A 17,012-nucleotide genomic window follows, 5' to 3' on the forward strand; every position below is an offset into this window, starting at 1 on the left:
GGCTGCCCTATCAGTGGGTGTGTAATGGCGGGATAGTTGCAGTGCCAAGGCGCGCTTGGAGGGTGCCCCTGCAGCTATCCTGGCAGGGTGCCCCGAGGCCACTACCACAGCCACTGGTAGGCTGGTGGGCTAGGGGTCCCAGATCCATTGCCTGGACCTGGGACTGTGCAGTGAGTGGGGCCTGTGCTGTGTCTATCCCCCTTTATTAATACTGAAGATGACAAAACAAAATAAGTTTCAAAGCAAGCCTGAGGACAGTAAATCACCCAGGGAGATGAGGGTGGGTTCATGGAATGTGGGAAGTTTGAGGGGAAGAGTGGGGGAAGTCGTTGAGGCTTTCAGTAGGAGGTGGGTGGATGTGGCGTGTTTGCAGGAAGTCCGGTACAGGGGTGGATCAGCCAGAAAGATTGTTGGGAAGGACTGTTGCTATACTGGTAAGTTGTTTTGGCAGGGGGGGGGACAGACGGATATGGAGGTGTTGGTGTGATGGTTGCGGAGAAATGGGTGGAATTTGTTATGAATGTTTTGAGAGTAAGCGATAGGATATTGGTAGCGAAAATTCTGTTGGGTAAAAAGATAGCTGCGATTATATCAACATATGCTCCACAGGCAGGATTGGATGAAGCAGAGAAAGATAGATTTTGGGATGATTTAATACGTGTAGTGGGTGGTATGCGGGATGATGAGATAGTGATTTTGGGAGGGGACTTAAATGGTCATGTAGGTGAAGCAGCACAAGGTTATGAAGGAGTGCATGGGGGATGTGCATATGGTATAAGGAATGCAGAAGGGGAAAGGATACTCGAGTTTGGGAAGGCAACGGACATGATTGTGTACAACACATATTTTAGGAAAAGAGACAGTAGGTTAATTACATATGAGTCTGGGGGAAATAGCAGTCAGATAGGTTATTTTCTGGTTAGGAGGGCCGATAGGAGGTTAGTGAGGGATGTTAAAGTTATAGGAAGTGAGGAGTGTGCAGCAGCACAAACTGTTGATTTGTGATATGGTGCTAAAAGAACAAGTGATGAAAAAGAGGACTTATGTACCTAGGAGGAAAAAACAAATAGTAAGGGATGCCTTCTATAGCGAGTTGAGGAGAGTGATGACTGAACAGGGAGCTGTAGACAGAGGCATTAATGAACAGTACAGAGCCCTCAAGAACAATTTCTTGAGAGTTACTGATGTAACATGCAGTTGGACAAGAGGACCACCAAGACATAAAGTAACTTGGTGGTGGGATGAGGGTGTAGAAGCTGCAGTTAAGGAGAAAAGAAGGCTTTTCCGGGAATGGAAGAAGGATAGTAGCAAAGAGGAATATTTGGCTGCCAAGCGGAGGGCTAGAAGAGAGGTATACAGGGCAAAGTCTGAGTCACAGAGACTATTACTTGATAACCTAAATCATGGGGAAAGGAAAAATATGATATTTAGGGTGGCAGGTCAGGTGAAGAGGGATAATCGGGATATTATAGGTGAGCAGTGTGTGAAGAATGATGAAGGAAGGATAGTGGTGAACAGTAAGGATATTAAAGATGCATGGAGAGAGCACTATAACCGGTTGTTGAATGAGGAGTTTGACTGGGACAGGGAAGGTTTGGAGCCAGCAGATCCAGTGTCTGGCCCTTGGCCTTTGATTGATGCTGCTACTGTGAGTGAGGCAATAGGCAGGATGAAGGTGGGGAAGGCAGCAGGTGTGTCTGGGTTGACTGCCGAAATGTTGAAGGCCTCAGGCGATATAGGGGTGAGGTTAGTCACTGACCTGATAAATAGGATTATTTATGAGTGTGTTGTCCCAGATGATTGGCTGAAGAGTGTAATTGTAAATGTGTATAAAGGGAAGGGTGATGCCCTGGAAAGAGGAAATTATAGAGGTATAAAGCTTTTAGATCAGATAATGAAGGTAATGGAGAGAGTTTTAGAAGGTATGATTAGAGAAAGAGTGAATATTGATGAGATGCAGTTTGGGTTTATGCCAGGTAGGGGGACCACTGATGTTATATTCATTGTTCGACAGGTTCAGGAAAAATATATTGGTAGGAGAAGGGATCTTTATTTTGTTTTTGTTGATTTGGAAAAGGCCTTTGACAGAGTCCCTAGAGAGGTGGTGAAGTAGGCAATGAGAAAGCTTGGCTTGGAGCAGTGGCTGGTTAGGGTGGTTATGGCTATGTATGTGGGTGCTCACACCCAGGTAAGAGTGAATGGAGATTTCAGTGATGAGTTTTCCGTGAATGTTGGTGTGCATCAGGGGTCAATCTTGAGTCCCATGTTGTTTATCATGGTACTTGAAGCCCTTTCACATGACTTTAGAAACGGACTACCGTGGGAGTTGTTGTATGCTGATGATTTGGTGTTGATTGCAGAGAACGAAAGGGAGGCGGAGGAAAGGTTTAGGAAGTGGAGAGATGGTATGGGGCACAAGGGCTTAAGGGTAAATGCAGATAAAACAAAAGTGATGATATCTAGGGTAGTAGTAGTTGTTCTCTAGGTAGTCTGGCCGAACAGCCCCGAGTCCCTTAGGAAGGCCATGGCCGAGACCGGGCTTTCCCACAGAGCTCTCAAAGAGTGTATGTTGTGTTGTTGGCATAGGTGATTGTGTGCAATGCAGTCTTCCATAATGTGCTCAATAGTATGGGGTGCTGTGTTGCATCCTGGACAGGCATCAGCGACGGAGTTATCCAGCCTCTGCTGGTAGCTTAAGAGGGCTGGATGGTGCCCACATCTTAGCCTGGCCAGGTGGACCCTGTCCTCATGAGGAAGATAGGATTCAGAAGGGTGGATGTCAGGAGGCCATGCATGCAGCTGTGTGTTGTCTTTAAGTGACTAAATGGAGTGGCGAGTGATCTGAGTGTGGATATGCTTCTGGAAGCTGGTCTGAGGTGGGCGAGGGGGGAGAGATGACAGTATTTGTGCATGGTATCGTGTGCTGAGTGTGGTTTTGATGTTCCTTGGTGTGGGTGGATGTGCTGCCATGTACTGTAGTGGATGTTGTGGATTTGTGGAGGCTGCAGCAAGAAACTGGGTGCCTCTCATATCTAGGTGATCCTTGACTTTGAGGACTTTGGTTTCTTGATGTAGGTGGCCTGTGGGTGTAGTAGCTGTGCAGCCTGTGATTATTTTTAGGGCCTTGTTCTGTATGGTTTGAAGAGTGCTGTAATGTGTTTTGGTGAGGTTAGAAGCCCAGGCAGTGCTTGCATAATTCATCACTGAACATATGTATTGTTTGTGATATCTAGGGTTGGTGGCGGTACTGTCAAAGACGAGGGAGAGTGGCCATGTGCAGTTTGCCACAAGGGCGTGGGAAGTAATTCCATCTTGTGCGGTGTTTGTGATAAATGGGTGCATAAGAGATGTAGTGGTATTAGAGGTAGACTGTGAGATAATGCTGATTTTATGTGTACGGTGTGTCGGGGTGAGCAGGTGGAGATTGTCAGACATGAAAGGATTGAACTTGCTGGTGAATCTCTTGAGTGTGTGGAAGAGTTTTGTTATTTGGGAGACATGTTGTGTGCTGGAGGTGGGGCTGGAGCTAGCTCTGTGGCTAGGGTGAGAAGTGGTTGGAAGAAGTTCAGGGAGCTCTTGCCTCTCCTGACATTGAGAGGACTCTCCCTACGTGCTAAGGGGTCTTTGTATGCAGCATGTGTTAGGAGTGTAATGCTGTATGGAAGTGAGACCTGGGCAGTGAAGAAGGAAGATATTCGCCGGCTCAGACGTACAGAAATGACAATGATTAGGTAGATCTGCAGTGCGTCCCTGCGTCCAAGGCCTGGAGGGGCTGGGTTTACGATGGAAGAGTTGAGAGGTAGGATGGGACTGGAGTGTATTGGTGTTGTGATGAGGAGAGGTAGATTGAGATGGTTTGGACATGTGGAGAGGATGGGGGATGATAATTGGGTGAGGAAGGTGAGAAGTGTTAATATTGGGGGTGGGGTTATGAGGGGTAGACTGAGAAAGACGTGGGACGAGGTCATTAAATGTGACCTTAGGGTTAAGGGACTGAACAGGGAGGCTGCAGTGGATCGTGCAGCGTGGAGAGCCACCATTAGGTGACCAAGGCCAACACATGCAAGCATGTTGGAGCCTTTAAAAACGAAAACGAAAACGATACATGGAGCCTCTGTGGTACAGTGGTAGAGTGTGCATTTTCGTACATGGGAGACTGAGGGTTCGCGCCCCGCCAAGGTAATAAACTTTGGGAGTGTCCACCCAGCCACGTACTGCTTTGGCGGACATAAGGGATGCTTTGGTTGAACCAGTGTCATATATTATAAAGTATGCATGCACCCAGTCAGCTTGCTTGGACCAATTACACTTGGTTCACAGACTACACACACACATCCAAAGCCACTCTAACACTACAGGCACACTTACAAGCACGTCTCACCCTACATACAGTCTCTGCCAGACAGCCTAAGCCACTTGGTAGAGGTACATTGGCTGTATCATCCCCACATTGGTCTGGATAGGCCCGTCCTGCAGTGGACACTAAAACAGCTGATGATGATGATGATATATATATACAGTACCCTCGCGTCCAACACGGTAATATTGTCATGCATGGGTCACGTGTTGGACCAAAAACGTGTTGGACTAACAATAGAGCTTATGGGGAAAAATGAATTATGTCAGCAACCCTTGGAAAAGTCACCCTAAATACCTACCACATACCTATACATATATTGGTACTCTTGTAATTATAATAAATGGTAGTGTGCTATGAATGATAACTAACCTTTTAGGATAGTGTTGGTGGGCTTGCTGGGAATGGAAGGTGGTATCCAAGGCTGTAGGTAGTCCTACTGGGTCCCCGGAGGATGGCTGCTGGCGTCACTAGCGGGTAATGGCTGTTGCTCCTCCTCAACCTCCCTCATAAATCCTTCGAAATCACACTCAGAATCACAATCTTCGTCCACAGCCATGGAAGGTCCTGCTTCTGCCTGTCCTAGCACTGTAATCCTCGGCAAAGTGCATGCTTCTCACACTGTTGCCAGAGCCCCGCGTCGTGACTGTGGAAAGTGATCGCTGTCCCTGACTCGGTAGAGAATAAGGAGAAGCAACTTTGTTTATAAACTGGTACGCACACTGATGAGAGGGGTTTCAAAACGATTGATATTTATTCTAAAATATTAATATGTATTCAGTGTCAGGCTAAATGTTCAATGCTGTAGTACGATACATTCTCTGTCGAGTCGCCTGGGTTTTGGTCACACTGTTTTGCCTGTATCCTTGGCAGGAATCCATCCAGATGAATTCCAAATGCCCGTGGTATCGTCGGCAATTTTACCACGTTACCGTTCCGATTTACCATCGTATCCTTGGCAAACCTGGTATGAAGTGCCGTGTGATAGCCTTCGGCTGCCAGGATCTTGTCTTAGTTTTTTATTATGATCACGTTGGCTTCATTCATGTCGTAGGCCTTGGCAGTGTCAACTTTCCTCTCCCCTTTCTTCTTCCTCTCGATGCTTTCTAGCCTGGTGGCCTGAGGGAGGTGCTGACGCTTCTTGGGGTTCTCAGAAGGCTTCCTAGGCATCGTGAGCAGGGTAAAATGCAGTAACAAGGGCAGAAAATGCAGCAAGAAAAAAGCACCTACCAATGCAATTATGCGCCTGAGTGGCGCTGTGGCGGGAGAAATTTAAACAAAACATCACGTGACACCAGAAGCGTTTTTAATTGGGCGGCATCACGATCACGTCATGATAGCGGGCGGGGAAGGCTACTTGATCAGAAGTTTTCATTGGCTATCATCATCAAGGGAATGTCCAGTATGACCGTGTTGGACTGGGGGTGATCGTGCTAGAGTGAACTCTATGGATTTCGCCCACTTCTCGGAGCTCTGTGCGTGTTATGCTAACACACTCGTGTTGCAGTATTTAAATTGTATTAAATAATACTAATTAATTGCTCTCCGTGCTGGACCCGAATCGTGCTGGACTAACGCGTGTTGGACGCGAGGGTACTGTATATATATATATAGTGAAGTCTCTTTTATCCAAAAATCATGGGACTTTCAAAGTTTCGTTTAATCGATTTTTTCGGATAAAAAATACTGTAATAATAAGTAGGATACAAGGGAACAGTATTGTACTCACCCATCACCCATTTCTGGCGACATGTAGCTCACAACCACCACCAGCACCCCAAAAGCCACTCAACATCACCAAAACACTTAATACACTGTAGTAACTAAGTATGTAACTGCACTTTTGTAACTGTAATTGAAACTGTCAACTTAAATAAATCTTCACTCAAATAAACTTAAATAAACCTTCACCAAAACAATTACGTATTTCACTCTAAGCAATTCGAACAAATAAAGTCTTAAGCCTAATTGTTTTTACATATTTTCTGTTTCCTTATTCAATCATTTCCACATCATCCACATCATCTCTCACATCATGCAAATCTTCCGAGGTGGTGGATGCAGGTGAAGGAGTGGGCAATTCCCTAGCAGAGGATATATATGCAGTCGTAAACTAAAGCTAGTGGCGCGAAACAAGCCCACCGTGTTTGACCTTTCAGATAGATTTCAGATTTTTGCGGTTTATCGAAATGAGAACGTTTTAGTAAAACTTACGGTTAGTGGCATATCACGGTTAAAAGAATTTCGGATGAAAGAGACTCCACTGTTTATATATATATATATATATATATATATATATATATATATATATATATATATATGTATATATATATATATATATATATATATATATATATATATATATATATATATATGGAGCCTCTGTGGTACAGTGGTAAAGTGTGCGTTTTCGTACACTGAAGAACGAGGGTTCGCGACCCGCCAGGGTAATAAACTTTGGGAGCGTTCTTCATGCCGCGTACTGCATTGGCGGACACAAGGGGTGCTGTGGTTGAACCACTGTTGCATACTGTAAAGTATGTTTGCACCCAATCGGAATGCGCGGGCCGATTACATTTGGTTCACAGACTACACACACATCCAAAGCCACTCCAACACAACAATTACACTTACAAGCACTTCTCACCCTACATACAGTCTCTACCAGACAGCCTAAGCCACTTGGTAGAGATACATTGGCTGTATTGTCCCGACTTCGGTAGGGATAGGCCGGTCCTGCAGTGGATACTCAAGCGGCTGATGAGATGAGATGAGATGTATATATATATATATATATATATATATATATATATATATATATATAGTAATCCCTCCAATATCTGATGTAATAGAGCCAAAGGCATGTCCGGATAGTGATCCTGTCCGGATATTGGGCCCTAGCCTCCTGGACTTGTACTTATGGACCCTAACTCAGAAAAACACCTATACGACTCCCTCTGGACATGCATTGCACCTATTTAAGACCCAAATCACACCAATAAGGGACATGACAGACTGAAATAAATGCAAAAGAACCATAAAATGAGGTTTTAGGGGTGAGTTTATACAATATTAAACATTCTGGGTGCTTACAAGTCCCTTGCTCCTGGACTGGTTTGAACCGCCAGTTTGCAGTCTACAGTTAATTTTCTTCACTCTAAATTCTAATTTCTTAACTCTGCACAACACTGTAAATTCCTGTGTGTTCTAGTGGTGAGGTATTGCAGTTTATTCACTGTTTATTCACAAAAAACAAGCACCTGTGGCTTACACTGCTATAAGTATCTGCTCTCGATCGAAGTTTGGCTGTGACTGTTGATGATGGCGGGGTAACAGAGTTGCCAGATCGCAACGGCCACATTACCAATCTCCTCAACTTTCATTACCAAATTTAACTTTTCATTACCAAATTCTTAAAGCTAGCATTTATTCTTCACTAATTACATATACAAGTGGAAATACATGTAATCACTCTCCTTATAATTAACACCACTTTGATTATTTTCACGCTATGTAGGGTAGCAGATTAATCAGAGAGAGCAAACAATCCACCATCTCCATCCTGTGTATCCTCATACATGTGAAAAATCCATTTGGTAATGCATTATTCTGATTCATTACCAAACGAATTTTTCATTACCAAATTGGCCCACATTTGGTAATGAAAAATACCAAATGGCAACCCTGACAGGGGAGGGGGGAGGGGGAGGAAGGAAGGGGTGAAGGGACCTTGATGTAACAGCTGTTCGGCGCCACACGGCAATTTCAAATTATGGGAGGGATAAAAGTCAGATTTTTTTCAAATTTTTTGCGGTTTTTGGCCCATTTTGGGAATATTGGATCCCAGGATGATTATGTCCAGCTAGTGGGGATGTTCGGATATTGGGCGTTCGGATATTAGAGGGATTACTTATATATATATACAGACAGACAGACAGAATACCAACTACAAACCTTGCATAATATGGCAAAGAAGCCTAGGCCAGATCTAAGTACAGGTACAGTGGGCTCGCACAGTGCGCGTCACCGCAGTGCGCGATTCGCCTTGTGCACGAGTGACCAAAAATCATAACCAAAAACCCTTTAATGCGCGAGTTTACCGCACAGAACGCGAGGCAGAGGCAAGGAGTGGCTCAAAAATGCCATTTTCTACTAGTGCGCGACCACCCCTCACAGACCGCGTCACATGTCGTCATGTTGATGCGCCAAACAGAGTCAAGTTGAGCAGCCTAGCGTGATGGAAGGTAGGACTGAGCTGTGTATGTCAAACATTAGCAAGATCCTTGCTGCCGTGGATAAGCTCAAGGAAGAGGTGAAGGAACAGGAAGTGAGCAACCTAAGAATGGAGGAACTTCTGGTTGGCATCGACAAACTCTTCCGTTTCTACACAGACAGGCACAGGGAAGAAATAAACAGGAGAAGACAGACGCTCATAACAAGCTACACACAGCGGGCTCAAGTTGGTGAAATAGCGGAACCATCGACATCATCTGCTCCTGTTCCTGTTGAGGATGAAGAGGATGCAATGTCAGAAGTGTCAGCATTGGACTTTGAAGGGTTTATGGCCAAAGTGAGTGACTTTGATGCTCCTGGGGAAGGTGATCAAGAGGAGTCTGCGGAGGGAAGTGTTGGTGCGGTGGGAGGTGCGGTGGGGAGTGAGGCGCTGTAAGTGTTGCCGCGCCTCGGAACCCCTGTTATTTAAGGTCATCAGGCCTGTTGTCTACTGTTGTTAAGGTGACTACCCATATTTTTGTTATTGTAGCTATAGCTTTAGTACAATGTCTGAAACATATGACCTTTATTATGTCTCTAAGGGCCAAAAAATGTCCAGGTATGAGGGGGTACCGCTCATATGTAATTATTCCCATAAGATTATGTATTCCTAGTACGCGAATTCCCAGTGCGCGAGCTCGTGCACCGCCCAGTCTCTTGCACCGCCCAGTCTCTTGCGCACTGTGCGAGCCCACTATATAAGGTTTTCTGTCAATCAAAGGACTGTTTCTCTGCAGGAGCTGAACCTGTAGGAAGTTGGCAGATGCCGTTCATCCCCTCATGTGAGTTACTGTGCCCTTATTGCACCTATCTACTGCTTTATTTCTTATTACATGTAGTAAATCTTTTCTTTATTTAAGTTTTAGTGAGAAGAGCGGCTGTAAATATTACTAAATAATGAATGTAAGAATTGATGGTTGCACACACCATTTATGTCTATAAACTCACAGGACAACTGGTGTACACCACTCAGCATATAACCACCAGCATTTTCACCTGTCTCAGTCACCGTTGTCAGTGCCATCTGTCCCTGAGTGCCATCCCTCAGCTGGTGGACTCACGTTTCCAGCCACATGTGGTGACTGTTGACGGGGAAAGGGCAACTGGGGGGGGATGACGGGGTTTGGTGCTTGACAAGTGTAAACAGAATAGTTGAATAGGAGATATGAAAACTTATTTACACCAAAATGCTTAATACACCTAGGGAAATGTGGGAAAAGATATAGACGGAATTACACATCGTCACATTTTACTTAATGAAATTACAATAGAACACATTAGTCCATCACAATCTTATCTCTGCTTACACACACACACACACACACACACACACACACACAGGTTGCTTTATTTTTGAAAGTTTACATTTATTTTCATTACATACTATTCATTAAATATGTTTAACGTCTGCTCATCACCAACTCATTCTTTATGACTTGCCCCTTTCTTTGATCGTGCATCTCAGTCTTTTTATTGAACACACCAGAGCTGCGTTTCAACAGCTGGAGCTCCATGGAACGTGACGGTGCTTTCAAGAGCAAAAGTGTGGGGGGTGAAGGGGGGGGTTGTCGTGGCCTCCTTCACAGTTGGAACTATTTGGAGAGGTGGGTCTCTGGCGACATCTGACAGCATGGTAACTTCTAAAGTTGTACCGGTTAGGTTAGGTTTGGTTGTCGATGTTCGGTTGACTAACAACAAAAACTACCAACGTTGACCATAATACATACAGATGACCTAACCACACCTGACAACCCAACCTTGAAAGCCACAGTTCCTCTTACAGGCAATAGGTGCTGTGAAATACTGATTTTGTTTCTGGTTAATTGCATGGCTGACTCTCCTCTCCCACTTTCAGTGCCTGCGGCCTTCCCAGATTAGGCAGCGCAGGATGGAGCATTTATGCACAACAATGGTATGTTTCAGAATTTATTAAAAAAAAAAAAAATTGGCAAAGAAAATGCTCAGATTTCACAAAGGTTTGTTTTCTAAAGTCTCTTATCCAACATCTTGTACATGTCCTTTCATTCTAAGAGCATCATACAGTCTTTTTGGCCTGGTCTTATTTCTGGTAATTTCCATCCCTCATTGTCCTTTCCTCTACAGGCATTGTGTGGCCACATGAGGCTGTGCTTCTTTTGATTAAAGCATATAGAAATAATGAAAGGGGGTTTCACTGCCCCACAAGAACAAAGAAGGAGGTATGGGGAGAAATTACACAAATTCTGCAGGCAGAGGGATACCACTACAGAGGAGAGGACTGTGACAAGAAATGGAGGTCCATGAAAAAAGGGTGAAATTCAGTTATACAGCATGATATGGAGGATTCTGCATATGTATGTGTTGGTTTTAAACAATGTGATTTGTAAGAGTTGTGGTCATATCTCTGGACATCAGTCATATAGTGTCCTTTGGTGGTTTTTCAGGTGAGGATTGGGTGAGAAGGTAGTGAAGAGCCTTTAGATTGTGCACAATACCTGCTAAGGAAGGTACTGGCACATTTTTAGTGTTCTTGATATTAATACATTTGTTGTACTTGCAGGTACTAAGAAAAAAAAGATAAGCTGAAGAGAATGGGAAGCGGCAGTGACACCTGGAAGTACTTCATCTTATTAGGTGAGATATTCGGAAACGATCCAACCATAAAGCCACCAATGTTGTGCCAGTCAGCGATCAGTGGTATATGGCTATATTTGTGTATGCAAGGTACAACTGCATCAAATCTGGTTAGATTAGGAACCTGTGGTGTGGATCATCATCTATGTAAAGGCATTCATGATGCTACAAGATGATAATGCAGTCACTTAAGGTCAGATTTTTTTAGGTCTTTGTTGTAAGTATGACTACTGTGAGACTGTGGAATGCCAATCTGTTGATAATACTGCCATGTGACATCACTTGCAGGTTGTCCTCAGCTGATAGAAATGTTCTGTGGACTTTAAAGTTTTTGGCAATTTATTTGAATACTATTGATTGTATCAAAATTCTGTGAAATCCATGAGAAATCTCATGGAATTCTGCATCTAGACATGTGCTTAACTCTTCCAAGTTGCTGGCAAAATTTTGCACTAAGATGGTGGGAAGTTGTATGAAGGTAGATTTTGCTCTTGAACACCATTTATGCTCACTGCAGGTTTTACTCATCAGTTTTCTGTGTTTTTATTAGTTTATCTTATAGTTTAAACACCAGTGAAGTTGATGGTATATCATTTATACAATATAACCAATTTCCAGTGGCATATTTGGCTGTGGAATTTTTGTGTGTGCTCTGGGAGCAGCTGTCACAAAGTTAACTGATTTTCCTACCATCTTCAGTTTTTTTGTGGATTTTTGTTTTTGTTTTCTTGGTGTTTAGCATTAATATGGATATTCCTATGTGTGTTTTGATGTCTTAATATAGCAGAATGACCTGAAAACTGTGCCAAAATTAGGAGGGGTACTGTACATACAGTAATGTATAGGTAGGGTGGTTTTTGGTTTTCATTGTTTTTTTTTTTTTTTTTTTTTTTTTTTTTTTTGGTGTTAAAAATTATTTTTGATATTCCTGTGTGTGTTTTGATGTCTAAATATGGCTCAATGACCAGAAAACACTGCCAAAGTAAGCATAGGTACTGTACAAATAGGTTAGGTATTGGTAGGGTCTGGGTGTAGTAGGGGGGATATTATTCATTATCTGGACATTGCCACTACCCGGACATGCCTTTGGCTTTATTACATCGGATAATTGAGGGATTACTGTACTCCTTTATACCAGTGTTCACTATCCTATTTTTTACTCCGTTATACCAGTCTTCACTATTCTATTTTTCACTCTTACTAGCTTTCGCTATGGTATTTTCTTTCTGTTATACCAATTTTCACTCCTTCATACCAGTGTTTTTCATCCATGCAATCCTCTATTAACATATCCCACTGGTATAACAGGACACGGCTGTACAACATGGATATGTTATAGAAATATAGTCAGTATATCAGTAAAGGGAGAAAAAAAAAGACTTCTGGCCTTTGGTTCCTTCTTGAAAAAAAAAAGAAAGTATTTGGATGAAAATGGAATGAGCACCTCCTCCTTACTGATTTATTTTTGGATACAACTGGCTATATGAATAACAGTAAGCAAAATTAACCAGTTATGAAGAGGTGCTTGGGAGCTTTATGCTGAGTTTGGTGATATTAGAATGATTTACATGACACAGAAGTCAATGCAGGATGTAATAAGCAAAATAAATCACTTAGGAAAAGGTATTAGGGAGCTTTATGCAGTGTATGGTGAAATTAAAATGATTTACATTAGACAGAAGAAGATGGCAAAGTAATGAGCGAACTAAATCACTTGGGAAAAAGCGTTAGGGAACTTTATGCAGTAACAAACACAGAAGGGGACAGTAAGATGTAGTAAGCAAAATAAATTACTTGCAAAAAGGTGTTAAGGAACATCCTCAGCCATATCAGGGCAGAAATGTTGATGTTTTACTCCCTTTATTACAGACCCAATAATGGGAGTGTGAACTGGAGAATGTGACAAGGATAGCACATGAATTGGAGGACAAGACAAGGTTATTCCAGGAGAAGACTTTGAGGACAAGACGAGGTTATTCCAGGAGACGACTTTGTAGTGAGACAGCAGGGCCAGATCCTTTACTGAGTTGGTGCCATTGACTCCATATATACCTGGTACACAAGGCATCAGGTATTATATACTGTACTGCATGTGTGTTGGTGGTAGGTGGTGGTGACTGTCATCCACTCACTTGATGTACTGCGACCTCTTTCTTCCTTCACCTTTATCACTCTTTTTCTGTGCGTCCTCCCGTCCTATTTCTCACATCGTCCATTCACTTTATGTAGTGCTGCCTACTTCTTCCTTCACCTTTATCAGCCTTTTTCTGTCTGTCTTCCTCCCTTCCTATTTCTTACATCATCCACTTACTTGATTTAGTGCTGCCTACTTTGTCCTCCACCTTTATCATTCTTTTTTTGTGACTGTCCTCCTGTCTTCCTATTTCTCACCATCATTCACTCACTTGATGTAGTGCTGCCTACTTCTTCAACCTTTATCATTCTTTTTGTGTGTCTGTCCTCCTCTCTTCCTATTGTTCACCATCGACCACTCACTTGATGTAATGCTGCCTACCTTTTCCATCACCTTTTAATATTCTTTTTCTGTGTCTGCCCTCCTCTCTTCCTGTGTCTCCCATTTTCCTGTCACTCTGTATTACTCTTCTCCCCTTTTCAGGCGGCTTTACATTGAGTGACAAGCTCAATGGTTTCCTTTAAGTCAGGAAACCATTTAAAGTGCTGGGTGGTAACCATATAACCAACCCATACATGTTCCCTACATGTTAACAAGTGGGTTGGCAGAGGGTTAGTGCCCCTCCCCATAAAACAACTATATAACTTAAAGACAAACAGCCACCCCTTACCTTATTATGGCATCTGGATATAAATAGATAGATAGTTAAATAGTGACAGGAGATATGTTCAAGAAAATGAGGAAAAAATAAGAGGAAAGAAGACCTAGAAGAGACTTTGAAGATGAGAGATATTAATGTGTAGTGTATGAAATAAATTACAGAGGAAGAGGTGTTAGGAAGGTTTTTAATATTCAAACAAAGTCATAGGGGCATTTTCTTTTTTTTTTCTTTCTTTTTTATCAGGAGTAGATATAACTCTAGTAGGAATTATTTATGAATGATGTGTAAGATCAGTGAAAGGGTGTTGTGATGTTGATGTGATAGAAAGCATTAGGAGAAATACATTGAGGTGTTGGAGGACTACTGGGCCTTGGGATAGACCTCTACCCTTGAGAAATAGACCCTGAAGCCTTTGCCCAGAGTCGAACACGTAAAAAACAAAAAAAACAAAAAATGGAGAGGATAGAGAGTGTATGGGAGTGAGGTGCATGTGGAGTTACATGGAGAGACAAACTGACAAATGAGGAAGTGAAGGAGGCCACCCCTTGTGGGATTAAGGCGTCTGGCAATAAATAGATGATAGATAGTGTTAGAGCAGAAAGGTTAAAAATCTTTCCCATTCTTTCAGATATGATGATGGGAGTGTGAGTTGAAGAATGTGACAAGGATAGTGCTCAAGCCAGAGGACAAGATGTTATTCCAGGAGAAGGCTTTGAGAAGAGACATCTGGAGCCAAGAATAAGGCAAGGATAGCACATGTCAGGGCTGGGTGCTGCATTAGCATAACATGGACGGAGCTCTGAGAAGTGGGCGATATCCGCAGAGTTCGCCTCTAGCACGATCACCCCTGGTCCAACACAGCCATACTGGACATTCCCATGATGCCGACAGCCAGTCAAAACTTCCGCCCAATTAAAAACGCTTCTGCTCTCATGTGATGTTTTGTTTAAATTTCTCTTGCCACAGCACCACTCAGTCACATAATTCGCATTGGAAGGTGCTTTTTTCTTGCTGCATTTTCTGCCCTTGTTACTGCATTTTACCCTGCTCACGATGCCTAGGAAGCCTTCTGAGAACCCCAGGAAGCGGTGGCACCTCCCTCAGGCCACCAAGCTAGAAAGCATTGAGAGGAAGAAGAAAGGGGAGAGGAAAGTGGACATTGCCAAGGCCCACGACATGAATGAAGCCAACATGAGGACCATAATAAAAAACCAAGACAAGATCCTGGCAGCAGTGAAGGCTTACAGATTGCTAGGACAGGCAGAAGCAGGACTTTCCATGGCTGTGGACGAAGATAGTGATTCTGAGTGTGATTTCGAAGGATTTATGAGGGAGGTTGAGGAGGAGCAGCAGCCATTACCCACTAGTGACGCCAGCAGCCATCCTCCAGGGACCCAGTAGGACTACCTACAGCCTTGGATACCACCTTCCATTCCCAGCAAGCCCACCAACACTATCCTAAAAGGTTAGTTATCATTCATAGTACAGTACCATTTATTATAATTACAGTAGTACCAATATATGTATAGGTATATGGTAGGTTTATAGGGTGACTTTTCCTAGGGTTGCTGACATAATTCATTTTTCCCCATAAGCTCTGTTGTTTGTCCAACACGTTTTTGGTCCAACACAAGACCCATGCATGACAGTATTACCGTGTTGGACGCGAGGGTGCTGTATATATATATATACAGTAGAACCTCGGTCCTCGAACACAATCCGTTCTGGAAGGCTGTTCCAGGACCGAATTGGTCGAGGACCGAACTAATTTTCCCCATAAGAAATAATCTAAATCATTTTAATCCGTTCCAAGACCCCAGATGCTTACCTATTTAAGTTTCAGCACTGGTACCAGTGCTTTCCTTGACGAGGTGACTGTATATTTCTCTTGCCTTTTCACAAATTATATACTCACTAACACTGTCTCCTGCTAACTGTTTCTCATTGATGAAGATAAGCAATAATTTTTCCACTTCTTCAATTATTTTCCGCACTACTTTCCTCTTTTCACTGCCAGTAGCCGTACTGGATGAACTTGCTTTCTTTGGAGCCATTATTAGGGGCTAATACTGCACTGAATCAAGAAAAATGTGAAGCACAGCAGGACAACCACGTTGACAAACAACAAAGGTGGACGCGTGACTGTCGGTCAGCCAGCTTCCCTTCGTTTGGCTACGTTCAGGTTGGTCGAGGTCCGATATTTTGGTCGACCTCTGGAGCAAAAATTTCTTGAATTTTTTGGTTGAGGTCCGATTTGTTCGACATGTGAGATGTTCGAAGACCGAGGTTCCACTGTGTGTATATATATATATATATGTATACTGGTATCATTAACACCAGCTGTAAAGATATGTATTGTGTGTTCATTCTTTCCTCATCCTTCTGCCTACAGGTGACTTTACACTTCCTCTTCTGTCTTTCTTTCCTTCATCCTTTCTTCTTCCTTCTGCTTATAGATGACTCTACAGTGAGTGACAAGCCAAATAGTTTCCTGTACACCTGGAAGCCATTTGCTACGTTGGATGGTGACCTTATAACCAAATTATGGCGCCTGGTGGTTTAGTGGGTACTTAAGGTGCACCAGATTGAGCCTGTGTAGGTTTATATCCAAGGAGTGGTTGGGGTTTATAGATCACGTAATGCCACTCTGGGAGGAGTGAGGCTGGTCACTCTCATCTTAAATGTCAGGACCAACTTGCCTAGCCCCGGGCTTCTACGCTTCTCATGGGGCGAACACAGGATTAGATGATGATGATGATGATGATAACAGTAGAACTTGAAACAAGTTCCAGTGTGATAAAGCACTTCTTACAAAAACAAGAGTTGAAAAAAGGTGATAATATACTTCATAAAAAACAAAAGTATAGCTTGAAACAAGCCTTATAAATGGGAACATCTCATTCAACAAATATGCATCATAAGTTTAATTGTAGTATCGGACACAGCTAATAGAAAGGAAGCCTTCAGACCCTTCA

At 43.0% G+C, this 17,012-nt stretch overlaps 1 protein-coding gene across 1 annotated transcript in view; it reads right to left on the bottom strand.

Moving 5' to 3' along the window:
• The window catches only part of LOC145412903 (uncharacterized), a 383,488-nt gene that overhangs the window by 234,841 nt on the left and 131,635 nt on the right, over positions 1 to 17,012 (bottom strand). The gene's annotated exons all lie outside the window — the stretch shown is intronic.

The sequence above is a fragment of the Coenobita brevimanus genome, chromosome 94 (assembly GCF_032717465.1).
Source record: "Coenobita brevimanus isolate Jiangsu-jjx chromosome 94, ASM3271746v2, whole genome shotgun sequence".
Taxonomy (NCBI): Eukaryota; Metazoa; Arthropoda; class Malacostraca; order Decapoda; family Coenobitidae; genus Coenobita; species Coenobita brevimanus.